We start from the raw sequence: 15,007 nt of genomic DNA, 5'->3' as shown, positions 1-15,007 counted from the left end.
ACCTTAACTTTCTGGACTTCAAAGGTCAAGGTACTCATCACACTCTGTATTGTAACCATTTGTCTAATAGTCTGTTTGATCACTAGAACTGAGCAGAAGTCATTTTTCTGAGCCCGATTAGCCAAGTGGTCTGGTCTCCCTCCAGCCTCAGTTTCCTCATCTGTGGGAGGGGATAATTACGCAGTCTCTCACACCATTCACAAGGATGTGAAAATCACATGAGGCAGTATTGCAAAGATTCTTGGTACAGCATGAAGGTCTGTAAGAATGTTGATAATCATTACTGATTATACAACTGTACTTAATCCCAAGAGATAAAAAGCAGCCACATAATTTTAACTTTTTGAGGATCACAGATGAATAGTGATCGCTAACATTTACTGAAGGGCTCCCCTGGTGGCTCAGCGGTAAAGAATCCACCTGCCAATGTAGGAGACTTAGATTCAATCCCTGGGTTGGGAAGATCCCCTGAAGAGGAAATGACAACCCATTCTTGCCTGGGAAATCCCACGCACAGAGTCTGATGGGCTACAGTCCATGAGTTGCAAAAGAGTTGGACATGACTCAGAGACTAACCACCACCACCACCACTTACTGACTGCTATGGGCACTGTACCAGGCGGTGTATATACATTTTGTCATTGTCTCCTCATGCAAATGAATGGGGTAAGACCTCTTATTGTTCTCATTTCTCAGAGGCTCAGAAGACTAAATCATTTTCCGGAGGACACACTGTTTTAGAATAGGATGCTAAGAACCCATGTAAGCCTCTCTTCAACAAGTGCCCACATTCGTGTCCATAGAAAACAGTGCCCACAATGTCCATAAGTTCATGGGTTCCCTAAAGCCCACGTTCTGTGGGCTGAGCCCTTGTTCAAGGCAGAGAAATGAATTCTGCAGAAAAGTTCAAAGATTTACACACCTCGCAGTTCTGGGTGGTTATGAGAATAAAACCTGTGTCAGCAAGAATTCGAGAGCCTGGGAACAGGTTATAAATCCTGAGGTCTCACCAGACATTGTTGCCTTGGCAATTTAAGTCATCGGATGACTGAAGACTCTTGGCCCAAGAGCCACCTGGCATGAATACTGCACTCTGATAAATCAGGTGCCGGGAGAAGCTGATGGTACCAGCTGTCAAACTCCAGCCACTAGCAGCAACACACACTTCAGGGTATAAATAGTTTCTGAAGACACTCATGGCTTGATGGAGCCCACAAACTGGAAAAGCATTTGCTAAACAGAATGTAAGCGGCCACAAGGAACCAGAGCGGGAGCAGAAACAAGAGTGTGCAGAACCATCTGGCTTTGGCCTCTCCTAATCTCAGAAAAGCTTTAGAAACTGCGAGGCATCATCATGGGTGTAAGAAGTGCGTGTGGCTCACACCGAGAAGGGTGAGAGACAGCAGCCTGGCCACCAGGCATGGTGAAACCCATCCCTCTGCAGAAAAATCCCTGGGCCTGTGCCACAAGCCAAAATAAGCAATTAAAACATGAAAGCAATCTCGTGGGCCAGGCTGCATTTTTCAGCGTGGCACCGCGTGGGCAAAGCCTCAGAGACCACCTGGGAATGGACTGAGATGAGCCAAACTGGTTGCCATGGTGAAGGCTCCCTGAACCAAGGAGCAAAGGCTTACAGAGTATGTGGCTTCAAGAAAAGCAGCCTGCTGAGTAGTGTGAGGTGTGACGGTCCTCACAAAGACAAGGGTGGAGACCGGCTGTTCAGGTTCTCTTGGAGACAGAAAGGGAATGTGGCTGAGGAACTGGTTGAAGTGGGGTCAGGGGGAGCAGCCTGAGGGAATTCCCCACCCCTGAGACCTGTCACGTGTGGGCACACACACAAAGAAAGGAAACAGACACACACACAAGAAAGGTGCCAAGCAGCCCCCTAAATGTCAGAAAGGCAGAAGCCTCCTTGAAACAAGGTTTGCTTTGCTTTTAACAAAGGGCCTGGGGTTCTCGTGGCGAGAATACTGGAGTGGCTTGCTGTTCCCTCCTCCAGTACACAGCAAGGGACAGGGAAGCCTGGCGTGCTGCAGCCCATGGGGTCACAGAGTCGGACACAACAAGCGACTGAAGAACTGAACAACAACGTCCTCTATCAGACATTATGTTGGCGCCCCGTAGTTCAACTTCTATCAGAGCAAAGAGGGAGGAAATTATAGGCCCACACACTTTTACCTTTAATTCTGAGACCCAGAAAGTTCCAAAATATGAAAGCTTTTTTCTAAGTGTGTGTAAATCAATCACTTGGTAACAAAAATCTGATGCCAAGTGACACATATTTATAGTCTTCCCTTCTAGCTGTAAGTCATACCACAGATATATCAACATGTCTGATCGCAGAGTGCAACCCCAGCCCCACTGGGGGTCTGATGCAATATAAGATGTAATAAGCCAAGAATTTCCTTTAAAATTTCAGATAACTGATTCTGGACATATATTTCCTTTTCTACACATCGGTAAAAATCAAAGAAATGCTGGACCATTTGGGATGGGATGGATACAATCAAAAAGACAGCTGCAAGATCTCATTTAGACTCTTTGAAGGAACGTGGCTTTGAGGCAATTTGCGTGTCCTCATAGGGTCCATGGACAAGCCTATCCTTATGTTCCAGCCCTAGTTTAGAATTTACCTCTGATGATTAACTCTGTGAAACTCTACCTCTGCACCCAGATAAATCCAAAGCAACACCAGGCTTTTCATGCACACAGCAAAGTTGGGAAGATTTTCTACCATGATGGTAAGGATGGGTAACAAGTCAGCCACTACCTACTCCTCTCCCAAAAGTGTGTGAGCTGAGGACTTGATTCCTTTCATCTCCAAGGGTCCATGATTTTAGAAGAGGAGTATAAAAAAAGCAAAGTTAAAGATGAGGTATTTTCTCAAGGATTCAAAGAGCATTTTCAATGAACAAAAAGACCCCAAGCTTTTCTATCAAAATGATCTGCTTTTCCTGTTTCACAGCAGAAAGATCATTTTGGGCACCTGGAGACAAGGAAAGAGGATCCAAAAAAAAAAGGAGTAAAGATGGTTTATTAACAAAAAGACTTGGATTCAAAATCACACACCGCCACTTAAGAGCTGTGTAATCTTGGAAAGTTTACATCCCCGAGGCTGAATATCATCTGGAACCTAGAGGAAACAATACTTTTCTCGTAGGGTTTTTATGAGGATGAAATGACATGGAAAACATTCAATATATGGTAGCTATTATTGTGGTTGCAATTAGATTCTGGAACTTGAACAAGGCCTGGCCTCACTTCTTATTTCACCAGATTGCCTGGTTCAGCAGAGTGTAGGGAATACTGACTTCACAAGCACAGAGCCAGTGGCTAATAAACACACATAGCAACAAATCACACTGGTAAACCAATCTCCCTCCGCTAATAACTGCTTCCCAGGCTTCTGCATTTGCTTTGTTAAAGAACTCAATAGGTCCTGAGGGCTATGAAACCAAATCTTCTAGAAAAGGGTGAGTTACATCAGAATTAAAGATTCTGTTAAGGGCCTAGTACTATGGGAGGAACCCATTCAAAGCCATCCTTATTAAAGAAGGCTAAGCAAAAAGCAGTCCATCCTAAAGGAAATCAGTCCTGAATATTCATTGGAAGGACTGATACTGAAGCTGAAACTCCAATACTTTGGCCACCTGATGCAAAGAACTGACTCATCTGAAAAGACCCCGATGCTGGGAAAGATTGAAGGCAGGAGGAGAAGGGGACAACAGAGGATGAGATGGTTGGATGGCATCACTGATTCAGTGGACATGATTTTGAGTAAACTCCGGGAGTTGGCGATGGACAGGGAGGCATGGAGTGCTGCAGTCCATGGGGTTGCAAGGAGTCAGACATGACTGAGCGACTGAACTGAACTGAAGCAAAAACACTAAGTAACTTGGCATGTTTTCTGAGGCTTACCTTACACCCTCCCCTCAACCAATCCTTTCAGGTGACAAACTTTTACTGAGATGCACTATGTACCACATTGAGTGCTGGGGCACAAAAATGAAAACATATGGCCCCTTCCCCTCAGAGAGTTCAGGCTTGCAAGTGAGACAGTTGCAAGAATCAGTTAGTATGGTACATGCTATCAGTGCTAATGAGAAACACAGGTTTATAAACGGACTATCTAACACAAACAAACATCTTTTTGTTTCCTTAATGTAAGATATTTCCATAATGTTGGGATTTTATATAGTGCCCATGGTTGACTTTAGAAATTAGGGGAAATAAAAACTTTACAGGAAAAATAAAGAGCTCAATGATGGAATGATATGACTGATTTTCTAACATTCAAATACAGGGGTGAGTGCCAAAATTCAGCAAAGAACCAGAACTTTGATGGGACCCATGAGAAGAAAGGAGGGCACCCCACACCACCTGGAGGTGAAACTGACAAGTCAGGCTTCCCCAAGAAAGCGGTACTTAAGGTGAGACAAGAACTGAGTGACAGTTTGCCAGTGAGAGTGTAAACTGGAGTAAGTGCAGCCCTTTTAGAGAGCAATCCGGGAATATCTGTCAGTATTTAAAATGTGCAGGAACTTCCCTGGTCGTCCAGTGGCTAAGACTCTCTGCTCCCCATGCAGGGGGCCTGGGTTCAACCCCTGGTCAGGGAACTCGATCCCACACGCCACAACAAAGACTGAAGATCCCACGTGCCACAACTGTGAACTGGCACAGCCAAACAAAATAAATATTTTTTTAAAATAAAATGTGTAGACCCCTCCACTCAGATGCTCCTCTTCTACTGAGATGAATGCCAGGAAACATACACAAAGGTCTGTGTAAAAAGATGTTCACTGCATCACTTGGATGCATAAGTGATAAGTATATAATAAGTATATAAAAAGATGACACTGGAAATAACTTGTGTCCACCAAGAGGGGATTCTTTAAATAAAGTGGGAAGTACACCAGAACATAACTATGAAAATATAAAACTTACAAATAGCATATTAAGTTTTAAAAGGCAAGTTACAGAATAGCGTGATCTTATTTTTGTATAAATAATTTTATATATACTTCATTTGTATATGAATAGGAAAAGTCAGAAAAGATACACAACAAGCCATATTAGGCCTATGAGAGCTGGTAGGGGAGGGAGAGGGGTGAGGAGAGGGAATTTCATTCTCTCACCTTCTCTATATTTACATTTTTATGACAACGTATTTCTTTAGTATTTAAAAAAGTTTTTTTTAAAAGTTTATTAATTGGATAGTTATGAGTACAAAAAAAGCAGAGATTTTAGAGAGTGTGTATTCAGAAACAGGCTTCCCTGGCAGCTCAGCGGTAAAGAATCCGTCTGCCAATGCAGGAGATGCAAGTTCAGTCCCTGGATCAGGAGGCTCCCCTGGAGGAGGGCATGGCAACCCATTCCAGTATTTTTGCCTGGAGAATCCCATGGACAGGAGCCCCATGGGCTCCTGTAGTCCACGGGGCCTCAAAGAGTTGGACACGACTTAGCACCTGAGCACATGTGCATGCATTCAGAAACAGATGGTTGCTATTTGAATACAGGAGGCACCTGAGTGCAGGCGACGGGATCCAGGGGAGGCTTCACAGGAGAGACTGAAATGAGTGGTTCTCCTTGGAGAATGGAGGACAGAGAGTACGGAATGAGTAAACAGCACAAGAACAGAAGAACCGAAGAATGCTCTTCAAACGGACGAGAACAGTGCAGAGAAAAGTGGACCAGGGATTTTCAAGAGTGAAAAGCAGGAAACATCTGAAGAGCAGAGGTATCAACACATCTTTTTATTTTTTAATTTTTTTAACACATCTTTTTAAAGGAGGGTATCTACTAAACAGATTAAAAACTAAATTTTCACTAAATCCCGACTACAACTTTGTTTGCTGAGAGGGAAAGTAGAGGGAGAGAGAAAGTTGTTTTAAACAACAGAACAATTTAAATTAAAATGCCAATTTATTCACAAATTGTTCCATTACAAATACCAGTGACACAACGGAAAGGGCTTTGAAAGCAAACCTGTAGTTCGTCCAAGATGAGTTTCAGACCAAACCCCAGCCTCTCCCTCTTTCTCCCTGGTGGAGACTCACTTATCCCATTCGTTTTTGGGAGCCCAATCCTTCTCTCAGAAAGATCTAAGGTAAGTGGTTTATACTTCAGTGTGAACTTATAGTCATTCTTACCTTTCAACATATTTTAATTTTAGGTCCTAACTTCCCTGGTGGCTCAGATGGTAAAGAATCTGCCTGAAATGCAGTAGGACCGAGTTCAATCCCTGGGTCAGGAAGATCCCAAGAAGGAAATGGCAATCCACTCCAGTATTCTTGCCTGGAGAATTCCATGGACAAAGGAGTATGGCGGGCTACAGTCCATGGGGTTGCAAAGAGTCAAACACAACTGAGCAACTAACACTTTCACTAAATACAAATCCTTAATTTAGAGATCCAATGTTTTTTAAAGCAATTGTGAACATCAGGCAACAGGTGAAGATGGAGGGAGAAAGTTCCTCATGGCCATGGGTGGAGTCACCTACACTTGGAAGCTAGTCTTCTTTTCATGTCTAAACCACATGGAAACAGCCCTCTCAGAACTGTGAGCTTGGTCCAGGATCCATAGGTTGGATTCTAAAACACTGATGGAGTAGAGGTGGGGATATTAGTCCCTTGTAGCTCATTTCCTTAAAACACATCAGCAAATGAACTGAAGCTATAGCCACTTTCTGGTTAATTTAATCAACTGGAGACAAGAAAACTAGTGAATTCTGCTGAGAAAGTATCCCTCTGGTGGTTAAATGGTCTCTTGGGCTGTCCACATCCATCAAATTAATTCAATAACGCTAAGCTCTCATTTCACATTGTGTTATATGAATATTACTCTGCAGGTTCAATGTTGATGACCTAATAAGCATCTCACCAGCATTTGTGAATAGCTTGGCAGCTAAAAGGTCTCTTTCTCCCTTCCTAAAGCAGGGTCTAAAACAATGCCCACGGGATCCTGGGGGAAGTACCACAACTACCACAGTTGAAACCCTGCCCCACTTTTAAACAGGGGCTTCAATTACGAAAAGGTGATGGTTTAAAACGCTTTAAGTTGACTGTATGTTTCCCAATCCAAAAAATAAGTAATTTTAAGGCATCTGGCAATTGATAGGGAGAGTAAATATATGAGGGTTAATCGTCCTACACTGCTCATATTTGGAACAATAATAAAAGGGAAAATGAAATAGCAAACATTTTTTAAAGTCTTGCTAACAAGACTAACGAGTAACCATTTCTGACCTATCAGATGGGCAAATTTTTTAAAAACATTCTTCCAATGTGGGAGAGTATTTAAGAAAGCTGGTGCTGGGCTGTCCTGGTGGCTGAGTGGTAAAGAATCTGCCTGCCAGTGCAGGAGACACAGGTTTGATCCCTGATTCGGGAAGACCCCACACGCCTCGGAGCAACTAAGACTGCGCAGCACAACTACTGAGCCTGTGCCCTAGAGTCTCTGCTCTGCAACGAGAGATACTACCGCAGTGAGAAGCCGGAGCACTGCAGGTGAACTGCAGCCCCCGCAGAACAAAGACCCAGCACTGCCAAAAATAAATATACATACAATTATTTAAAAAAGAAAGCTGGGCCCGGTGAGAGTATACTTCCTTTCAAAGAATAACTTGAAATTTTGTTCAAAACATCTTTTAATGTGCATATGCTATGATTCAGCTATTTCATTTCTAGGGACATATTCTAATAAAATAAACAAGTATACAAAGAAAGATGGACAAAGATAATCTTTGTAGTGGTAACCTGTAATAGTAAAAAGTTGTAAAAATCACAAATTTCCATTAGTAGTGAGCTGTAACTTATGTTATAAAATGGAATACCACACAGTCATTAGCACTGATAATGCAGAGGCATATGGATTCATAAGTAGATTCATAACATGCTAGTAATGACAGAGGCAGGTTATAACACCTTATATAGCATGAAATTTCACTTCCGTTAAGCAACACAGACACACATACACAGAATATAAATTAAGAAGTGTTAAGCAATTTATACACACATACATCCTAAACTATAAATTGAAAAAGTACAATTCTCTTCAAAATATGCTAGCATAAACTGTGATATACAGATGTGTGAGTTTTAATTTATATCCTACAAGTAAGCGCTTATTTAGCATCTTAAAGACTTAATTATATGTTGGGGCTTCCCAGATGGCTCAGTGGTAAAGAATCTGCTTGCCCATGCAGTAGACACGGGTTTGATCCTGGGTCAGGAAGATCCCCTGGAGAAGGAAATGGCAACCCACTCCAGTATTCTTGCCTGGGAAACCCATGGACGGAGGAGCTCAGCAGGCTACAGTCCATGGGGTCGCAAACAGTCAGACATGACCTAGTAATGACCAGAACAACAAATCACATGTTGACATGTCTATTATAAGGCTTCAATTACTTTTATTCTCTGATTAATATCAGAGCATTTGTTAATAACCATAATGGATATTGGAAATGATTGTTACTGATAAAAAGACACGTGTTGCAAATATATGGCTCAGCCTGAAATGTTATACCAGCAACTCTGCCACGGTCCAGGTGTGAGAATCAGGCGAGCCCAGTTGCCTCTGGCCCTCCAGCTCGTGTGGAGGTGGGTTCTGTGGTGTGAGCAGCCTGTGAGGCCAGCTGAATCCCACAGCTGCGGTGCTACAACTGCTCGCCCCACATGCTTCCATTCAAGGCGCTCCACTTAGGGTCTGGAAGGCCGGGAGCTGGGGCCTCACCGGCAGTTCCCAGCGTGGCTGTGTGCCCATCTGGTGATGCATGGTTGTCCCTGTAACAGGATTTGGTCCAGAGAACGGTTTTTGATTTACCCTTCTACCTCTTTGGGAAGCTGTGGCAATGGTCTTTGCCACGGGCCTCGCCATGGTCCTCACCTCCAGGGATCTATAATCATTGGAGGCTACTGATACCTACCAAGCATGACCTTATTAATTGTGAACTACTGAACTGACTTTGGTCACCGTGCAACCAAGGCTGTCGTATGCCGGAAATGCAGCAGTGATTACCTACAAATTGTGGGACACTGAGACTCCTGCCCACCCTTCTCCAAGGTGCTTTCTAATTTTTCCTGTAATGAACAGGCAGTATGTGTTTTCTAAGTAATAAATAAATAAAAGGAAACAAACTGCACAGACTGCACTGTCACCACCTGCTGGCAAATACTTAGAAGGGCCACTCAGGTTAATGCAGACTCATCACCAGTAAGCAGCAGGGCTGAAGCTCTACTCACTGGCTTCAAGTCATTTTCTATTCAGGAGTGTAACATTTGGATTGTTCTGGAGGGGAAAAAAAAAATCACCTATTGTGATGGACAGCATACTTTAAAGTAGGAAGCTCTCTTTAAGCAAGCTGTGTTAAAAGAATTCTGACTTTTCCGAAGAAAAATACAGTTCCATTGACTGTGGTCTAAGTATAAAGAAAATCATACTCTGCTGGATGTAACATTATTAATTTGGTCATCTGTCAAATAGTCCACATGTTCTTAAATGCATCCCTCCCAACTATCAATATGTAAAGCAAAATACATGTCTACTGGACCTGTCTTCACAAAAACATCTATTACCTGATGACTGTAAGCTGAAAAAGGAAATGGCAACCCACTCCAGTACTCTTGCCTGGAAAATCCCATTAACAGAGGAGCCTGGAGGGCTACAGTTCATGGGGTTGCAAAGAATCAGACATAACTTAGCAATGAAACAACTATTGACTATAAGTTAGGTCTATATTCTATAAGATGTCAATCCACATCACCACTTGACTTTTTCCCATTGCTGATGGCATTCCCACGCTTCCTTCAGCACCATCTATTGCCACAGCTGTTTGGCACTGTCTGAACAGAAGGCGTAAAAACAGCCCTTACTACCACTACCCATGTGCTGTGTGATCATCTGGGAGTTTCCTTCACAAAGCACCATCCCCAAACAAAATGTTCTCCTTTATACCTTCATTCACTCTTTTCTTACCACAGGATGGCATATCTTTACCTTTGCCTGTCCACCCCACGCCATCTTCTTGAGGCCAGTATCAAATATCAGTAAAGCCTTGTTTAATTTATCCCCCAAGAAGTAAATGTTTCTTGCTCTGTGGTCTTGGAATACTGTGTTGGTCTCCTTCTAGCAGTACTTGCTTCATCCTAACTTAGACGATACTGTTGCAAACGTGAGTTGTATGAACCAGCCGACATGCACACTTAGCACTCATGGAGCACCCCCCGCCACCATGATGTTTGACTGAGTATTTGCCAAGTTGAAAGTGTGAACCTCTGAATATATGGCTCAGATCTAAATAGCCACTGACTTGGATATGTGTGAGCACACTCTTCACACACATACACACACACATATACACCACGGATATAACCAGCTCAGGTGGTGAGAGATGATACCAAACACAGTAAGAATGTCACGAGGTCAGCAGCTTCACATGCAAAGCCAAAACAGTGCCATGGGCTACACCCAGTTTAAATCATTTTAAGGATCTGGTTCTTTGGCTGTTTTTAATCAGGGGGTCGTCAAAATGGACTCAATCAGTAAGGCTATAATCTCTTCAGTCTTAATATCTCTGCTGAATTTCTAACAGGAATATCAGTATCTTAGCCTCAGGGTTCGGGTTCTGTAAGCAAAGCCAATTCCGCACAGCCACAGATGGCAGGAAAAGGCAGCAGTTACAACAGCTCCATGACGGGACAGCCTTTCCCCAGGCTGCTCTCTGGGCAACAGGGCCTCCTGGTGGCACAGGACTCGTGCGTGCGACCGGCCACAGGTAACCGCCTCCCTCTCCCTGTCAACCTCTGCTGTCTTCCGTGCCCAACTCCCATCACCCCAGCTCAGGAAACAGGAAGGCTGCTGCCCTCAGAACATCCATCCTGCCAGTTCACCCCATTCCACCCTGTCCTCTCTCCAGTGGAAGAGGATGCTACAAGGACACCCACCCCACTTCCAACCATCTCTCTCCCATTACACCCTCACACACTACTCATCATTTCTATACATTATTTACACATCCTCTTTCATTAATAAATATGTTACTTGGAATCCTTGCTTGAAATGAATGGAAAACAGACAAATCATTTTAACAGGGAGGATGGGGAGCAAGGGCCCACTCTGAGCGTGACACACACACACTCAGTGGTTATTCACACAGAGGGCACACAAGACTGTACCTGCAACTGTTAATCCACTCTCCACACTGGAAGGGACTACAGCGGTCCTCTAATTTCAGGAGGGCCCAGACTTTCGGATTCCAAGGCAGGTGCAACTCTCTCCCCCACACGATCATCCTACATAATTAAAAGGGAAGGAACAACATGGAGCTGCCAGTACTCTATGTTACCATTTTGGGACTTTTTAAAATCACCATCTCTTTTGGAAAAGGATTCTTTAGTATCACAAAGGAACATGCTACCAGAATGACAATGATTAAATTTAGCTTTATGAAACTGACTTCGTTGCATTTCCTCGGTCATGGACCTGAGCTGGTTTGGGGATAGACTAATAGGAATCAGTGACCTAGATTGTTCCAAAGTTTCAGATCCTCCAAGAACCAAAGTTTTAGATGTTAAAGATATTATATCATTACTGTACATTATTTCAGTACAGTTAATATTTTTGATTAAATAAACTCACATTTTTAGTTTTCTTTTAAAAGAAAACTATAGATCATGTCCATAAAGGAAAAATCAATATCACTTGCCACAAATAAAAGCAACCACAAATGAATGCAATAAAAACAAAACATGTTATTAAATTCCAGCTAGATACTATTGCCTGGTCTCTCTCTGCACTGCCAAGGGAGATTGGCAAGTGTTAGAGCCGTTATTAAAGACTATCATTAAAAAAGCTTTCTCTTTGACAAGATCAGAGGGTTGAAATTAAATTGAAAAGAAATTACTTTCACACAAGGTGATGCAATATTATTTAGTGCTAGATCCAGGCTCCATCTAAAATCATCTCTAGTGGTTCATGTCCTACTCAAGAGGCATACTAATCAAGACACTTTGGTGGCTGAATCTCATTCATTCATTCAACACACTTCCTGAGCACCTACTACGTTCCAAGCAAGGTACACAATAGAATGAACATAACAAACATGGTACATTTCGCAAAAAAGCTCACCTTTCAGTGGTGAAACCTACATTAAACAAACGGCAACACAAAGTGTATTTGTGGGGACTTCCCGGCTGGTCCAGTGGTTAAGACTCCATGCTTCCACTACAGGGGGCATAGGTTTGATCTGTGGTCAGGGAATTAATATCCCACGTGCCACACGGTGCAGCCAAAAAATGAAAAAAAAACTCAAAGTATATTTGTGCTGTTTTATATAAATATATGTAGATACGTGTAAGATATATCAAAATATGATATGCCCGTGATAAGGTTGTATACACACACACACACACAAACATGCCTTTATTTGTTAAGTGCTATAAACAAAAAAGGGCTTCCCAGGTGGCACTAGTGGTAAAGAACCCACCTGCCAATGAAGGAGATATAAGACACAAGGGTTCGATCCATGGGTCGGGAAGATTCCCTGAAGGAAGACACGGCAACCCACTCCAGTATTCTTGCCTGGAGAATCCCATGGACAGAGGAGCCTGGCAAGCTACAGTTCACAGGGTCGCAAAGAGTTGCACAGAACTGAAGCAATTTAGCAGGCATGCATAAAGAGAAAAGAACAAGGTGTCATGGTATAGTTTTATTAGTAAGACTCTAAACAAGGGGTTCAGGAAAACCCTATGTGAATGTAACAATTAGGTTGAGCCTATAGGAAGAGCAAGATTTAGCAGGCTGAAAGTGTCGGGGGAGGGGCGGGGGAGAATGCGTGGGGCATTCTAGGCAGAGGTAACCATAGTGTAGACAAGAGCTTGGCTCCTCTGGGGAACTGGAAAAAAGAAGCGCGGCTGGAATGCAGCAAGTAGAGGAAGAGTTTTCCAGCCTCTGTCGAGTGATCAGAACCTTTCTATCTCTCTCTGCAAAGATCTCTTCCATCCTTACACCGCTCCCCAGAAATGTCTCCTTTTACTAAAGAGAAACCCATCTCTCTGCCTCATTTAATGAGTTTACACATTAATATAGCAGTTCAACCCTTTGCCTCACAGACAGAAAAAAATTCAACCCTTCTTCCACATGGGAGCCCATTATATATCTGCAGAGAGCTAGCATGTTACACCTGAAGCTTCTCTTCCAAATTAGACAACACCCAAGTTTCTGCGCTACATATGGTCTGTGTCACTCTTGCATGGAAGGTAGATTTTCCAAGGCCCATTTCTGTCATGGCATTAGAATTTCCCTCTCCACATATAATCCAAAGTTTGTTTTCAGCCTTGGGTATTCTTTTATTTTGCTCTGTTAGAAAAAGCTTTTCTGGATAATACCCAAATAAGTTAAGGTCAGGCCTGAATTTCTTAAGAACTGGGAAATCTCAAATGTATACCATCATTAATATTTATTTCTTCTTTCATGTCTCTTTCCCACATCTTGGAAGACACATTTCATTTGTAGGGGTGGGCTAAGGATCTTTTTCAAATAATGGAGTGGCAATAGATTCTGATCTAAACTGAATTCAAAGATATCATACTCAAAACTTGCAGTATAAAAAAACACACAAGTTATTATTGCTCAAACTGACCATCCATTTATTTGGAAGACTCTGGGAAGGTGCATGTAATGCAAGAAAACTGCTTTGGATTGCTTCACGTCCAGCCCCAGACTCCCTGGAAACTAGGGTGAGGTTACAGGGACAGTGCTGTGTAAGCAGGGCACTCTGCCAAGCAGGGCTCACATATCTCCACTTCAAGACTGGAGTGGAAAAACAGACCAAAACTCTCATGAATAAATAGTGTATCCTTGGCATGCTGGATGAAAGTTAAGTGGCCTTTAACACAATTTATCCAAATAAATTGGCATCTCTCAGTATTCCTACCCGCTGCCTCCCTGCCCTCTCCCCTCTTATCATATTAGGTCCAATTTCTAGCTGCTTCCTGTTGCAAGGTGAATTGTCCCAGGGAAAAAAGGTTGCTTCCACGTGATCTCTTATTCCTGAAGCTTCTTTCACTCTGTGGCTGTCATATTACCCATTACCCCTTCATCAGGTGAGGCCCTGTGGTCTGAGGAAAAGCAGAAGAAATTCAAAGGCAATGAGCTGCTTCTTCCCTATTAGTCCTAATACCTTTGGGGTAGGTAGTGGGAGATACTGAATAGAACAGAGAAAGTCTATCTTCTCATTAGCCTGCCCATCACAGCTCTCCTTCAGCATGTAATCTGAAGAAGTACCATGCAGGTATGAGTAAAATTGTATCACCAATAGCATTAAAGCTTAGTGAATTTAAGTGACAGATGAAAGGGCTTCTCTGTCTCACCAGAAGCAGCCGACATGTAAAGCTGTAGGGAACAGTGTTCCCATTAAAATACCAACTCCTAGAGGGCAGAGGGGGCTTCCCAGGTGGCGCTAGTTGTAAAGAACCCACCTGCCAATGCAGGAGACATAAGAGTTGCGGGTTCGATCCCTGGGTCGGGAAGATCCCCTGGAGGAGGGCATGGCAACACACTCCAGTATTCTTACCTGGGAAATTCCATGGACAGAGGAGCCTGAGAGGTTACAGTCCATGGGGTCGCAACAAGTCAGACACCATTGAGTGACTAACACTCACACTCGCTCTTTCTTCCACTTTACCCTTCCCTTCCCTGAAAAGACACTGTTTTGGTGAGACTCTAATGTTGTTTTCCTTTTTCCTTTTATTTTCGTGCTTTTATATTTGATGTTTAAAATCATCTTCAGGAAAATTCTAGGGGAAAAAGTGAAAGTGTGTTTGTGTAAATTGACACCAGTTGCTATAACAGATAACTCCCCAATCTTAGTAGCTTAACACAATCGATCTTCCCCTCAACTCACATAAATTCCCAAATGAGTGTTCTTTTTTTTAAAATTGGAGTTTAGTTGCTCTACAATGTTGTGTTAATATCTGCTGCACAGCAAAATGAATCAGCCATACATAGACAC

The 15,007-nt window shown here is 42.9% G+C and overlaps 1 long non-coding RNA gene across 1 annotated transcript in view; it reads right to left on the bottom strand.

The window, feature by feature from the left end:
- Positions 1-15,007, bottom strand: part of LOC138987945 (uncharacterized) — a 123,076-nt gene that overhangs the window by 9,793 nt on the left and 98,276 nt on the right. Inside the window, exon 2 of the long non-coding RNA XR_011464250.1 lies at positions 11,172-11,288. This is a non-coding gene — a long non-coding RNA (uncharacterized lncRNA). The remainder of the gene's footprint in view (positions 1-11,171; positions 11,289-15,007) is intronic.

Source organism: Bos mutus, chromosome 5, assembly GCF_027580195.1.
Source record: "Bos mutus isolate GX-2022 chromosome 5, NWIPB_WYAK_1.1, whole genome shotgun sequence".
NCBI classification, from domain to species: domain Eukaryota; kingdom Metazoa; phylum Chordata; class Mammalia; order Artiodactyla; family Bovidae; genus Bos; species Bos mutus.
This window is presented reverse-complemented; position numbering and strand designations above follow the sequence as displayed.